Source organism: Diachasmimorpha longicaudata, chromosome 11 (assembly GCF_034640455.1).
Source record: "Diachasmimorpha longicaudata isolate KC_UGA_2023 chromosome 11, iyDiaLong2, whole genome shotgun sequence".
NCBI classification, from domain to species: domain Eukaryota; kingdom Metazoa; phylum Arthropoda; class Insecta; order Hymenoptera; family Braconidae; genus Diachasmimorpha; species Diachasmimorpha longicaudata.
The window spans coordinates 6,199,508-6,214,870 of NC_087235.1; the positions used below are offsets into that span (position 1 = coordinate 6,199,508).

Sequence of the window (15,363 nt, forward strand, 5' to 3'; positions counted from 1 at the left end):
GGGGAAATGTATGAAAGGATTATTCTTGACTTCTTGACGGAGTCTGGGAAGTCGAGAGGAGGCAGGTGGTATTCACAATGAGCCGGGTGAGGGCTATTCTATTTTCTCCAGGAACTGAGAGATCATTTCGGTTTTTTGGGTCATGGGGAAATCAAGAATATCGTGGTTCCTTGGGTATTTTACTCGTTTAGGCTACGTTTCACCCTAGACTAATTGAATTTTCCACTTTGGATCGCTGGGATTTTGGTGAGAAATATATTTTTGGAAAGTGGGAAGCCCACTGTGCGGAAAGTAACGTGGTATTATGCATGTGCTAGTGATAGGGAGATACCAGCGAGATGTGAATTCCTATCTTATCATTATTCCGTATAGACCCCGGTACTTTGATACCGGGAAATTGATTTTATCGACCAGTACGTCATGGATTTGCTTCTGGGAATGGAGGTGGGATGAATAGTCTATCGTGAGCTCGATAGTTTTTCTCACTTGTTAAAATACTGCGAATACATCACACCATGATCGATATTTTTTCTCATTCATCTACGATTTTAATACGGGAAATAGAGTTGACTGATCACAAACGGTAATTCTTTAACAATATTATCTCGGGAATGATGTAGCAATTCTTTTTCGATCAGATGACAAAGGTGTGTTTCGATTCCACCGGTCTCAGAGAGATAATTTCTCGCTGTTGCTATACACTGTATACACAGGTGCTCTCAGGCGAGAAACGACGGTGACTGCCTCGTGCAGATGCTGGGGCGCGTCTCCGGAGGAGACGAGGATAGAAGAACAGAGGGACTAAGAGAGTGTGCGTTATCTCCATGAAAAAAAAAAGAAATACATGAAAAAATTTTGAAGAAGAATACCTGAGATGAAACGGAAAAATTCGAGCTCATAAAAACCAGAATTTCATGAATTCATTGAATATAAAATGCGTATTTATCCCATTCTTATTTTTTTTGGGTTTGGGGACAGTATTCATGGCCAACCGAATGAGAGATAAATGTTTTAATGTTATAAAAATGATTTCAAACATACGAAGACTCTCCTCCTGGGTAAATTTACCATTTATTCGGATATTTTAACCTGAAAATTACTAATAATTAAAAAATTAAAAAATATATAATATATTTTGTAAATTTTTCGTCGCGTATTGACTCGGTATTTATGTTTCGTGTCCTTGGATTTTTCATCCAGAAAACGGAGAAAAGAGGGAAATATAAAATTATGCGGTTGAGTATGGCGAGCAGCATCCCCCGTGAACTGTCATATGTGGCTTTGTGGGCACGTGCGGAATAAAAAAAGGTCGAAAGTAAGTGAACGAAGGAGCGGGCGAGTGAGCAGGTTGCCCAGTAGGCGACAGGTGCTGGTGTAGCTGCACCAGCAAACGCCACTTCTGTCGTTTATTTTATTTTTATATATATTTTTTTTTCTTACCATTCGAATGAAAGTGCCGCCACAGCAGTAGAGTATCCGATATCGAATGATTTTCATGGTAAAGAAGCGAGAATGATGAGTGCAAATGAGAGATAACGAAATTGCCGAGGGCTAATGATAATGTTACGAATTTATTTCTTACTTTATTCGGATGGTGTACGAATGGCGGGTTTTTTTTTTTTTTTTTCACCCACTTTCTGAACGTCCTCGAGATACTCGCGAGAGGAGGAAGACTCGAAACAATGAGCTAAGCTCAGCCTCGACTAACTGCTCAACAGACCGTGAAGATGCAATAATTTGCGCGCTCTCCTTCGAGGAAACGAAGCATGAGCTAACCTGAAGAATGGGAATACACTCACACCACTGGGTATTTTTCATCGTTGAATTACAGTCTAATGGATTCTTTATTCACGATGTGTTTTTTTATCGGTTTTGGTCATCAGTCATCAACAATTCTCGTTGAGATGCGTGAAAACTGTTCTTCTGGCTTATCGACGCATATTATTTTTAATGAACAGACATTTCAGGGAATCATTCAGCATTGAAGAAGGAAAAACAATTACACGAAGAAATGTATTACTCCATCAAATATTACACATCAACTCCCTACGAGGGACTCGCAAATGTGCTTAGTAACAATTCCATCTCGGTATTAAAAATACCACAAAAGGAATTGAACAAATCTTCTGCGCAGTGGGCAGCAAACGACTCCACATATGTACGACGAGACAATTCTTCAAAAATCCGACACTCGAGTGACTCTCGTTTACCGCTTACAGTGGCTCAATTCGTTCAGCTATAAATATACCAAACATGAAATGTATAAATTTATAATGCACGTATCGGGCTGAGATTCGGGTTCGCATAAGCCAGGGGTAAGGGAGGGTGGAGGAAATTTGAAGCCGTTAGCCACCGAAGCCGAAGAGAGCAGAGGAATATCGAAAGTGATTCCTGGATTGGATTACTCGAGTCCACGAGACATATCTATAAAAATTATTCAAATCGTCGGACAGACTTTGAATACGCGAAGTGATTTTTTTTTCTCCCGTTGAAGATCCAAAATTATACTCAACACCAGCTTGAGAGGAGTAGGACGCGTAACGACCCGCATCTCGGATGGGCAATTTGCCAGAATTGCATGTGATTTGAGGATAATAATGAATGGCTAACGGTCTAAACGAGTTGAAGAGAGGGACAATTTCCGAAGGAGAAATCCAACTCAGCAGCAATTTTTTTTTTTTTATCCGTCTTTGATTCATCTCGTGAATCGAGAAGTTGTGGTCTTTATGTCCATTGCATTCTTTTGATGAGTCTTCCTGAAACCGAAGGATGAGATTACGCTTACCTCACACGAATTCGCGAGGTCGCTAACAGCCATCGGGTATATTATTGCAAAGAAAAAAAATATGGAATGGGGGACGATAAGAGTTAAAATAATCTTCACTTCCGGAGGGATATGTTTTAAAATGTCATCTGAGTCGTAGCACTCGCGCGTGCGCACAAATTCAATTACAGGGTGTATGTGACCAAGTAGCCGTGAGCTTCCGGTGGACAATAATAATTTTTTGGTTAATTTTAAGCGCTTTTTGGGATTTAACAGCGAGTCGGGAAGGGGGGGGGGCAGTGTAAGTGGCGCTGACGCAATTACCGGATGAGTTTCTAATTCTTGATTATGTGGGGCTTCAGAGGCGTAACTGATATTTTGTCACTGGAGGATTTTTTAAATGAAAAAAATAATACAAAGTGTTAAGGAATATTTCAAAGTAGTAAACAAAATCACAACTAAAAATCGCATTGTCTCCGCTATCATCAATAATTGTTGATTGACATGTTCCGGAAAATAAGAGGCAATAGCCGGAAAAAAAGATTTCCTCCTGTAAGACGGAAAAAAACCGCGCTATGTTGACAAGTGAGATCAAGTGGCTGTTTGACATGCGTTTATCAACAACTGGAAGTTAAAATCCCGAGTGAAAAGCCATCGTGACCCATGTGATGAGTACTTAACTCTCACGTAGTGTTGTACACAATCGTCTTGTTATGCGTGGAACGTCATTTCCTTCTTCTCGTTGGATCTGAGAAGAAAAGAAGGTGGATAATCGAGGCAGGAAGAGAGAAGAAGTCACATCAGAGAAGAAGTTCAGCTGAGGGCACAGGAAGTGGCTTTACGGAGTGGTCTAACGACACGTGTCCAACGGTGAGCCATTGGACAACCTGGAGACAAATCGGGATCTCGAATGATGTTCAACGGGATATACCGGTGGACAGGGGTTAATTTCTGGTGGACAAAGGGCCACGTGTCACCTCTGATTGTTGATTTGCACGGGGTGTTGGGCCCCCATGAGCAGATCTGGTGAATCAAGTGTCAAATTATCAAGAAAGAAACTGCAATCCAACGAAATCCATCGGATCATTGACACCTCATGTTTCGTTGATTGCGGAATGTCTTACTGACGCGTCTGAATACCAATGGTTAAGCCGATCAAGTACAGGAGGACAGATTCGCAATGAATTTACTGCTGACTATGGATATCCTCATTCGATACGATTCTCACTTGATCAAATCGCACGCAGCGATTTTTTTTTCTTTTTTTTCATTCCTCAACATTTTTTTTTCCCCTCTTTCACCTGACGCTTTTAGGAACAAAAGACTCACCGAGGAGAGTAACGACACTTGTTGCGAATAATTTTATTTAGCGCGAATTGTTATTTCACGTATGTGCAGTTATGTTTTGCGCTCTTTTTATGGCTGTTTTGGGGGCCTGGGTATTTCGGTGGTTATTGCTACCTGGCGCACATGCCCAGGACCAGTGTCAAATTCTGGAGCGTGAGAGTCGAGAAATTTTTGTGGGCTCACACACGGTTAATTATAATTTAACGGCGGGATCTCTGGCAGGGGGGGGGGGCGGTAGACACTTGAGGGGGAACTATCTTGGGAGGTTATCTCAATTTTCGGGGAGATCGGTTGACGAAGAATAAGTTCTCGATGGTCAGACAGAATTCAGACAAAATTGGGAGATCATCTGGGACTTTTTAGAATCGATGAGATGAGATCTTAATTGAATTAACATTTAAATAAATCGATAACTCAGATATTTTTGTTCTTGAAATTTTCAGATGCAGTAATTTCACAAGTTGAAATCAGTTGTGATGTCTACAACAGAAAAATTCCTTTTCTATCAAGACATGGACGAGGGATTTTTCCAAGTTCCCCTCGGTTGGTTCCACCCTGCGTGCCGTTCTCCACCTCGAATTCAGGTGAGTTGGGACTTACGTAAAAATCCGTTAGAATAATCCAAACTCTCGGCATTCGCCCCCCTCTTCCTCCCCGCGCAAAAAAAAAATAATCAACCCCCTCCCTTAATGTCAATTCTCATATTCTCCATTGAATCGTTAGGTAAAAGTTATTATCAAGACAATAATAATGCTGTGAATTTCAACCTCTGATTCACTTGTGGCCAGTCTAATAAAAAAAAACGGAATATCGTATGGTCTTCTATCTCTTGGCCGACTGGTCGTGCGGTTTCTCCCGCGTTAATTAGCAAAAGTTTGCCGTGCAATAAAGGCGTCTATGGTTTACGTAACTCCTTTCGCAGACTGGACAAGTGGTTGAATATATAGAGAATGAATTCTCAGTGCAGTATGAAAGTTGAAGCCGAATGAGAATCGACGGCTCTTCAAATTGTAACATTAATGTTGTACCTCTCCCCCAGCCTCAATTCTCACTCTGTTCTACCTGGTTGGAAGAATCTTCCGGGGTGCAATGAATGCATGGGAGAAGCGCATGGTACATGAACATCGGACTTTCGATTGAAGAAATTATGCCGGTTTCATACTTTTTCTTTTAACGGATAGTCTACATTTTCGTTATTTTCCGAGTTAAATTTGTTCGTGCAATTAAACGTCGTAAAATTAATGTCAATTATTAGTTTATCGGAGAATTTTAGGGTCTAGGGTTTTTCAAAATTGGAGGATGAAAAAATAATGAAAAAAACAGGGAGATGATTGATGGATCTTGGTGGTTTTCCTAGTCTCTTGGGAGTTGATAAGCGAATGATATTGATAGTTACTTCTTGAGTCTGATTGCAAAGAGATTATATCCTCAGTGGATTATTACTCATATATTTTTATCTTAAAACTCTCTGGGATTTCCAATTTATGTTTGACGACGTGCTCTTGTCATGATGTTTGGCCAGATCAATTCTCATTCCGGGTTCAATGCTCATACAACGTTTATTGATCCCAAAGGTCTCGTTAGGATGCAGGAGACAGTCTCTCATATTTTCCGGGATTATCGAATGTTTGTTCTCAGAGAATAGCGTTACTTTGTCCTAATAAATCGTCAGGAGCACCCACAGTGTTGTTGATAATTATTTAATGTTTTTCAGTTGTGAAATGAGGAAAAATCGCTGCGATATTCATCATTCATTTAATTTATTAAAGTACTTTTATTTGGGAGAGAAAAAAATTCATAGTCTTCCTGACAATAGTGGGATGGGTAATCCAAGCTTGAGATGATTAATTTAGTTAATTATGTAGAGAGAAAATTCAGTGTATTTGGAAAGATGACATATGCGGTTAGATGCAGAAGACAATGCCTCACATATTCTGTCATGATCGCACGTTTATTCTCAGAGAATAACATGACTTCCTTTTATTAAATCGTCAGGTATATCAGCAGGTTTGTCAACAATCGTATTGATAATTAAATATGTATTGACAATTTGTTTTATTATGCTGCTGAATAATGGAAAATGCAAAACAGGGAAATACATTTTCCATACTTTTCATCCACTTTTCTCGGCTCGTTATTTCAAACTGTACAATAATTTGATTCGTCGATATATATTTATTTTAAATGGCATTTTTGATAATGAAAAATATTCAACGTCAAGTACACTCGCTAAGATAGTATCTGCTCAGGTGGGAAAGACAATAGCTGACATTTTACGATATTATCGAACGTCTAAAGCTGGAGAATAACATTATCTCCTCTCATCACTACGTCAAGAGTATCTACAGCTTTAACAACAATTGAAAAAATTTATTTCTGATTTGATAAATTACGAGAAATAAGAACGGGAGTTTTTTAATTGTCTGAATTATGGATCTCAAATTGATTTCTCTTATTAATTGATTAGGAATCGCTATAATTCGTTTTTTTTCGGATTTCATACTCCAGGAAATACTTTTGAATTTTTTTTCATTCATTTTGGTCAATACATTGCTCTGTTTTTGAAAAAGAAACAGCAGAGTCTTTCGTGTTTAAACTTATTCGATTCTGTACGTCAGTCTCGATAATAAAAAAAAATTCAGCCTCGAACATATTCACGAAGATGATATCTGTTATTTTTCGTTGAGTCAATAATGACATTAAGATATGAATTGGTCCACTCCACACGTGTATTCATTCTCGAGGCCCATCAATACCTCCAAAAAGCCAGATGAAGAATTATATTTATCTATTCCGAAGATAAGAAATGACACAAATTCGTAATTCGATACATCAAATTCCCCCCCCCCAAAAAAAATCGAAATTCTGTGTACATCCCACCAGTGGAAGAAATAGACAAGTGAACGATGATTACATAGTCTATATGTTCCACATAACGCTCGTGTTCTGAAGCTGTATCAACAAAGTGTTGCCTCGAAACATGAAATGAATCCTCTGGTATCCCGATACCGGGCAAAGTGCGTCGTTTTATATTCGACCGACAAATTTTTTTGATAATAATCTGATACCGAGACATATGTTGCGCAACGCTGTCCACGAATTCACCGGAGAATAGACCTAAAGCATGCGGATGCCTTTCGAAATACCCTGGAGAGGGAGGGGGGGGGGGGGGGGGGGTGAGGGGACTTTGTCACTTTATTCTCATCAGGATGAGGTGGAGCAGAAGAAACTGGGGCCATTAAACGAGTCTTGCCACACGAGCTCTCGAGCCTGTTTTCAGAATAGTCACGTTATTATGCGATGATGAACCACTGGGGTCACTCGAACAATTTCCTTGACAGTAGTTTTTAGGTGGACGGGGACTACACAATTTGCGGGGGATGTCAGGGGTTGGTGGAAGATACTGAAGACACGAGGGGTAATTTATGGAGAAGCTCGATAATGAATTTTTTTTGCAATATCTTCTCTAAATTTCCTCATTTCGAGACAAGATCAGATCTGATTCCAGACTTACATCACCTTTGAAATTCCAATTTATTCGAAGAAAAAAAAATATATATATCTATAACTGCATCGTAATCTTCCGAGACCCCAGAAGGCCGCACTGAGATAAGAAACGGTGTAACATGACAGTACGATTAGCCCGAGGGACATGTGATCTATTGACAAGCCCCGGTACATATGCAAGTGTGCCAATGCCCAGACACTTCCTCTGTTTATATTTCTGCATCTATATGAACCTTTATTTTGCCTTCTGTCTGATGGTCACTCGATCGTCTCGTGATAACCCTCCAGTTTTTTTTTTTAATACCGCACCTCGTGTTGCTTCGCGACATAAAACGTTAATCTGCATCCGTGATGCTGATAAGAATAATGGCTGTTACGGATTGTCGGAATTTCTCGTTTCTCGGGGTTTGTCTTTTCGGTCTTCTTGGATGTCTGATTGTTATCTAACTTCATCTTAACGGAGTGCTACAGTTTGTTTTGGTTTTATGGGATGCTCAGGGCAGGTTTTTTTTATTCTCCTGGCACGCGTCTGCGCGGTTTTGCCTTCAATAGTAATTTTTTGTCGAGTTTTTAGGAGAATTTTAGTGTGAAATAAATGTTGAGAAAAAAAAAATTCTAAACACATTCATGAGAAATTTGAGGGTATTTTTTGTGCGAAAGGAGTTTAACGGTGAATTCATTGCAGTTAGAAATATTCGGCTTAGTCACAGGAAAATTTTATCACCCATCGTTACAGAATCACCAATACCAGGATTGACTCCTCTCCACATTCATGAATCACCCGTTTTCGTGATAGGTATACTTGCATATCCAGGGGGGAAAATAAAAGGTGCGTGACTCACGTTCTCACCCACCGTACGTGTTCCTGAGGTCTATCTTCGTCATCGTTCTTTCTCTCTATTTTCGTTATCGCACAGAATATCGAGAAAACAAAAGAGCGCAAGAATGACAGAACTGGAAGTCATCATTTCGCGAGTGTTGAAAAGGGTTTCGAATGTACAATCGATGCGGGTAATTCCCCCCGCGCTACAATCGTGATCGATATATTCCGGGGAAAATATCTGACGCGAGATCATTTATCGGCGATTAATTGCTATCAGTGATTGGTACGAACGCAGGGGGAGAAATAGATCAAATAAATTACGAATCGAGATAAAGAATTTCATAAAAATTTCACTTTGCGTCTCCTATCCCGTGTCAGTACCAGAATTTTGATTACGAATTTTTCTCGGTATTATTCACAGGTGAGAATAAAGAACCGATAAAAATTACTCGCTTTCGAATTCCGAAAGTTGCACGTAATTTTTATCGAACCTCTTCTCGCCGAGCATCACGAGATCAATCGTTATCTCATCGAGCGATAGTTTCCCGCGAACTGACTGTCCTCATCACAAACATCGTGGATTTTTTATCGATTACATCACTTCCCGTCCATGAAGCCAAACATCCATCTCGCATTTTATCAATCACAATTATCTCAAAAAAAATCCTGAACAAATATTAGAAAAGTTATTGACGAGTTACTCACTGATGTCGTCTCTGGGTGATGTCCAGTGAGTCTCGATCATTGGAGATGACGAGGATCTTGATTTGCTTGATCGTGAGGATTGAAATCTTCTCGATGACATCTCCAACTGAAGTGATGAATTTACTGGTAGCTAGGACAGAGGGAAGTCACTAGTCTGGGGAAGGAACTGAGATTTAACATCGGTTCAACCCTTTCGCAACGTTCCAGTTTATCGACCAATGGGAGAGATGCCAGGGTGGCTAGCAATGTGGCGTCTTAGAATCTGGGGCAGGCCCCAGAGGCCTGCCAAAGGCCAAACCCCTTCTCCAACCGTGAATAATGGAATTCCGTTGAGGTTTAGAGGCTGTTTTGTCGTGGGATCAGGTCAAGATGAGCCGAATTCACGAGGTGAACAGGATTGTCATGTTATTTCGATGGGTTTTTTTTTTTTGTTCGTTGATAGTGGGACTCGTTTGCCGGGTGATAATGCTGGCAAAAGGAGAACGAGAGGGAAAAATGACGCAGCGGTTGGAAGGGGCGAAGGGGTGATGTATTTATCGCTCGAGGGCGCCAAGGAGACCAACCGATGCTTCACGCAACTGTCAGGGGGGTGGGGGAGACCTCTTGGAGTCGATGATTATTGAGGAAACACTCTGGTGAAGAGGAGTCGATATCAATTCATCGAAATTGCTTTTGAGGATTGGGAGGTCTGGGACTTTGATGGGAGAAAATGGTTTGGCGGATTTTGGGGAGAGGGAAACAGTTTTACTTCGGGGTTGAGATAAACTAGCGGCTCTAGGGTGGATTGGGGTTCAAAATAAATTATTGTGCATTTAATTGCGGTAAGACATTATGTGGAATTGAAAAATTTTAATTAATATTTCAATTTTGAGGTGTGTTATTTTTTTTGGTCAGTTCTTTATGAGAGTAAATATACAATAGAACTCGCGTCTATTGAGAATATGAAGGTTAGAGTTTCAACCGAATATTGATTATGCTCAGGTGAACAGAAAAACAGTTTCTATTTCAGGATTTCAGATAATCTTGCCTCTGACACGCATTGTCCTTAAAAAAAAGATAACGGAAAAAAGAAAACTTAATCATTTCGGGGGAGAATTGGTCATGAAATAAACGCAGACGAAGTTGTCGAATCACGAGCGTTCAGAAGGGATCAGATTCCGAATTAATTAAATATCAGATTAATTCGAAACTGGGAAAAATCATTAATTAAAAGCATAGCCTGACTTCGAGAAACACGAACGAGATTTTACAGGTTTTGAATGAATGATAGGGAATCAAGAATTGTTCGTCTGATTTCAGACAAAAAAATTCCTCAACGGTCACTATAAATCTCGATCTTTCCAGGACTTTATCCTCACCCCATAGGGTGATTTCTTTTTCTCGGGAAGACTAGAATTTTTTTTTATTGATTCGAGGGATTTTCGTCTGCGGAAATTGTTATTGGGGTTCGAATTTCTATTTGAAAATTCACTGCCAATTTTTTCCTGAGGTACATTCAATTGGCGGAATTATCTTTTTTCATTTCCACAATAAAAATATATCAACGATTCAGACGATAAAAAGCTGTCTAGTTTGAGGCAGTTGTGGCTTACGTGCCCAGGAATATTTTCATGCTTCCACAGAAAAACTAACGTATGAGTTCGCTTCGCTCTCATTAGTGCGTCATCGTCATAAGCGATAAGGGAGCCTTCAAAAGTTGGAGTCTTGTTATTCATATTTTGTTCAACCTACTCTATAATTGCCGCTATGTAGATACCTCAATAGTGCGAAAATAAAGTTTACTCGAGGATGCAAATGCGTGATAAATTTGCATTCAATGACCCAATTGGCATAATGTCGAGGGGGAGGGTGGATGACGGGGGGTGAAACGCCGGCGATTCGCGGGAGGGGGGGGGAATTGAAATCAGCAATTTATTTGGGCCGAGAGGGTAAGGAGAGAGGCTGGACCATGGCGGGTGCCGAACATCCGGGAAGGAGGGATTGAGCATTGGTGATTGGTTGGCTTGGGGAAACCAATGGGGAGCATGCATCGCAACGCTTGCGCAGCCTCCCAGAGGCTCACGCGATCGGTATATCATCGAGGAGAAAGGAAGTCGAGACTTCTTCGAGAGACGAATGATAAATTTTCGAGTGTTGAAAAATTACTAATGAAATTTGAAAATTCTTTGGTATTTTGCTCGAGGAATTTTTTTTTCTTGTTTCTCAAGGTCTTTTTGAATAATTGAGATTAAAAAATAATAGTAAAATGTAAAATATAATGGAAATAATTGCCTGGTGATTATAAAAAAAAATTGATGATATATCGAGTTCAGCAGGAAAATTAGGAAAATTCAGGTACAACAATTGATTCGATGTAATGATTCAGTAATTAATGAAAATAGATTGAGCCACAGTGGTACATCCGAAGTAAGGGGGTACGGTAAAGGTCCCATGGATCAAAAGGTTATATACCTGCACGTTCCCTGGACGATCACCTGCGCACGCGCTCAAGTCCATGTCTCCTTGCTCTCCCATGTGTGAAAGCACCATAAGTGGAAAACCTGATTCACCACCATGGATACTAATGCCCAGTGGAACATAACACCAAATACCCACGTCTCTTGGTCGATAGGGTGTCATTGTAAATGCCGAGAGAGAGAGAGATGGATAATGGACCCGGGTGAATCGTCGGTGACCGGGGGTCGGCGCAGGTACATGAACCCTTTGCCGAGGCTCATTTAAATGCCCCTATTTCTGATGCGGGATATGCGGACTCGTGGATGGATGCGTATGTTACGATAATGGGCAGCCGGAAGATTCGCTCGAGAATTGGGAGTGGACTGTCCGGGAAGAGAAAGGAATATTGTGGGGGCATAACGGCCGTTGGGAAGGATTCAGGGGAATGAAGGATATGATATATTGTTTTGGCAAAGGTATTTGCTTTGGGGCGCCTTGACAGCGTTATTAATTGCTCTATTTTTTATTGGAGATTAGGTACCTTAAGTCGATTCAACAATAGACATTTTTTCATTTATTTTTTTTCGACTTTTAGGCTCAATTTGATGGAATGTTTTCATTTTATTTCAAATGTTCTAGAAAAATTAGGGGTTTCACTTGATTTTTTACGAAGAAAATAGTTTTTTCATGACACAAATCGTGTCATGAGGAGGTACTATGGAATGTTATAACGATCTTTACACGTTAGACAACTTGACAAATACGTAATCAAGGTTTCTTCACGGTACGAACGGTTTTAACGGAAAATCAAGGTGGTAAAAAAATGTAGACCAGTTTATGTATAAACTGAAATCAGAACAGTTGAATTCCATTGGACGAGGTGAGTGACAAAGGGCTGGGCCGAAGGTTTTCAAACGTTATTTTGCGAGCGTGGGTTATCCTTCAAGGGACAACGACTTTACTCTGGTTACGTTCAAATGGTCAAGAATTGGAGTGGGGGCCAATGGCCGTTGCTCTATTTAACAAAACAGTATGAAAAAATTGCAGGTTCAAGACGCCTATTTCGATGAAATTCCCCACTCTCGTTTTTCTACTCCCTCTCTGGGTTGTGCTTTTCGACCGTTGAGGAATGCTCCCGAAAATCAACTTCCACCCAGCTGCCCAATTTTAAAAAATCACACCTATGAAGAAAAGTACCCCTGAATCGTGTGAATTTCTCGAGAAGATAGTATCATCCCCGAAGATGAGATGAACCCGTGAAATAACATTCCCATGGTTCCACCCAAGTGGTCATTCCCGGACAAATCCCTATCAACAGAACCTCAACCCAATAAAGGTCACCTGTGTCCAACGGATTCTCTCGGTCTGATTTAAATAGAGCTCAGGCAAATGGGCCATTGTCCATTCTGATGATGGGTAGCGGACAGCGTCCAGGTAAATCACCACATGAGCCCCCCCCCCCCAGTCGCTGATGACCACTGCATACAGGCCATCACGTATTCTGTGTCAGAGCCACCCCTAAGAGGGATGAAAAAAATTGAATCCAGGTAGGCAAAACCATGGGAAATATCACCGCGAAAATAGGCCAGTGACCATCTCTCCACGAATTTAAATATCCTCCCGGGATTTTAGCCCCCGCGATGTGCCCTATTTTAGGTAGATTTGGGTAGCGAACAGTGCACCAGGTCCTCTCGGTCGGGGTAAAGCCATGGGAAAGTCTAGCAACTACAATTTATTTGCATAATAGGCTGATTGTTCATTCGATAACTTCCTCGATTTTCCAGGAATGAAATAAAAAATTATATGTTATATTTAATAAACAAAAACGTCGCGTTTATCCCAAATGAGGAGCTCCCGAAGACCCTAGTCTTCACAGTACAATGAACATTATCACCGCTAAAGATAAAAATACAATTTTGCACTATTTCCGTCGTTAAGATGATCTAAAGTCCACCGAACATCGGAATAACAATTCGAAAGTCATCGTCATACATCGTCGATTCTCATTATACGACCCCGAAAGGTCAATTTGTTGTCTCTTCGAGACGATTCTTTCGTCGCTTCTTGCGCACATTGGCTGTATCGTATGGTTATGAGCTCTTGAAAAATTATTTGAAATAAAATGCTCAGTGGTCACGAAACGATCCCGGGAAACGAAATGGCCGTTAAACAAACTGATACATTTCGATTAGCATCTATTGACGGGATAAAGTAGCCTTGGAATTCCCATGCAACCTTCCATCCGCATATTTGACGCTTCATTACCCTAAAAGTCACATTTGAAGACTAATCGATATTTGATAAGACCGAATCGGTAAAATAATGAGTATCTTTTGGACCATTCGATAATTTATGCGAGGAGATACGATGGCTATCGCAGTTGAGGAACTCTCGATTGTCTCGGTTGGATGGCGAGGCCAGCCTCATGTGACCCGTAAGATCAATGAATGATCGGACACAAGTGAAAATCCATATTCATGCAACCAACGGATTCATGAGGGCCTCATTTAAGCCCCGGGAGGAAGACAAAACACTGTTGACTGGCGTCACGAGTATAAAAAAAAAAAATAACTCTTTCGTCGAAGTCAACGATAACTTCCCAACGCGGTCTCTTTTTCATTTGCGTGGATATAACGATGATGTTGCGACTGCTACGTCCCAGTGTGAGGGTCAGAGATCATTGCAAACAATTCCCATGTGTGGGAAAGGCCGAGTCGAACTTCTCTTGTCACAAAGTACACGACAGAAGCCGTCCTTTTGCACCAGAAAATGATAATACCGGGTTTTGTAAATCTGAATTTATCATTTGGTGACCGCAAATCGGCAGGAAATTCACTTCACTCGTCAACAACAGGGAGAGAAAAATCTATGAAACGGTGAACGATTATTCGGACATTAAAGAAAATCGTAAAACACGTGGGGAATATATTTTTTTATGATTGAGTTTAAATTTATCTGACGCACGTAGAAATTTTATTTTTCCTCCTCTCGTTCCTCCAACACGTTGGGAACGACATGAGGAAGAGGAGAGAAGTGATAAATATTTCTGGCGTTGGTAATCTGTTATTTTATGACATTATTTTTCGTCAGTCATTTTTTCCCTCGAAATAAAAAAAATATATGTATAACGGGGTAATCGCTGCAGCAGCCAGCAGGTGTCCGTGGCCAGCGTGGGAGACATTTCTATCGTATTCAACGACCGGTGTATTCTCCACTGTACATGATTGGATAAGGGGAGGCCGGGAGGGCCCACATACACAAATATATGCATATGTCTAAAGTGGGATGTACGAATTGTGAGCACGTCGGTAACGATAATGGGGAGCTGGAACACTTGTGTCGTCATGGTAACAGTATGAGGAAACATAACCGGGGGCTGCAGACTCATTTGTCCAGTGAGGGTATATTTAAAAACAGATAAATGTGGAATATTCATGGGAATATTCCAGGGGTCGTCAATTTCTAATGCATTACCCCTAATCAGGATAAATAATTTAAATGTTGGGGATGATATAGAACAGGGGATTATTTTTTTGAGATAATTCTCGGTTCTCAAGCGAATGCGACAACTTTTTGGAGAAAAAAATCATTTATCGCGTCAAAAAGTATATTTTTTTTTTCGTGGAAACAATAACAGATTTTTCTGCACTCAATATTGTACTGAAAGTTTAGATGTTTAGACGTTGAGATGAGTGAACATTTCGCATTTTTATTATTCTTCAGACTAATAATATACAAATTCAAATATTCCAATATTTGAATTTGTATCTCTGTTTTGAAA

The 15,363-nt window shown here is 40.4% G+C and overlaps 1 protein-coding gene across 7 annotated transcripts in view; it reads left to right on the forward strand.

Annotated features, from left to right (window-relative positions):
• LOC135167471 (protein bric-a-brac 2-like) overlaps nt 1–15,363 on the forward strand; it is a 249,644-nt gene that overhangs the window by 21,976 nt on the left and 212,305 nt on the right. For all 7 annotated transcript variants that reach the window (XR_010299865.1, XM_064130703.1, XM_064130707.1 and 4 more), the window contains exon 2: nt 4,555–4,695. The gene's annotated coding sequence lies outside the window, so the exon portion shown is untranslated. The remainder of the gene's footprint in view (nt 1–4,554; nt 4,696–15,363) is intronic.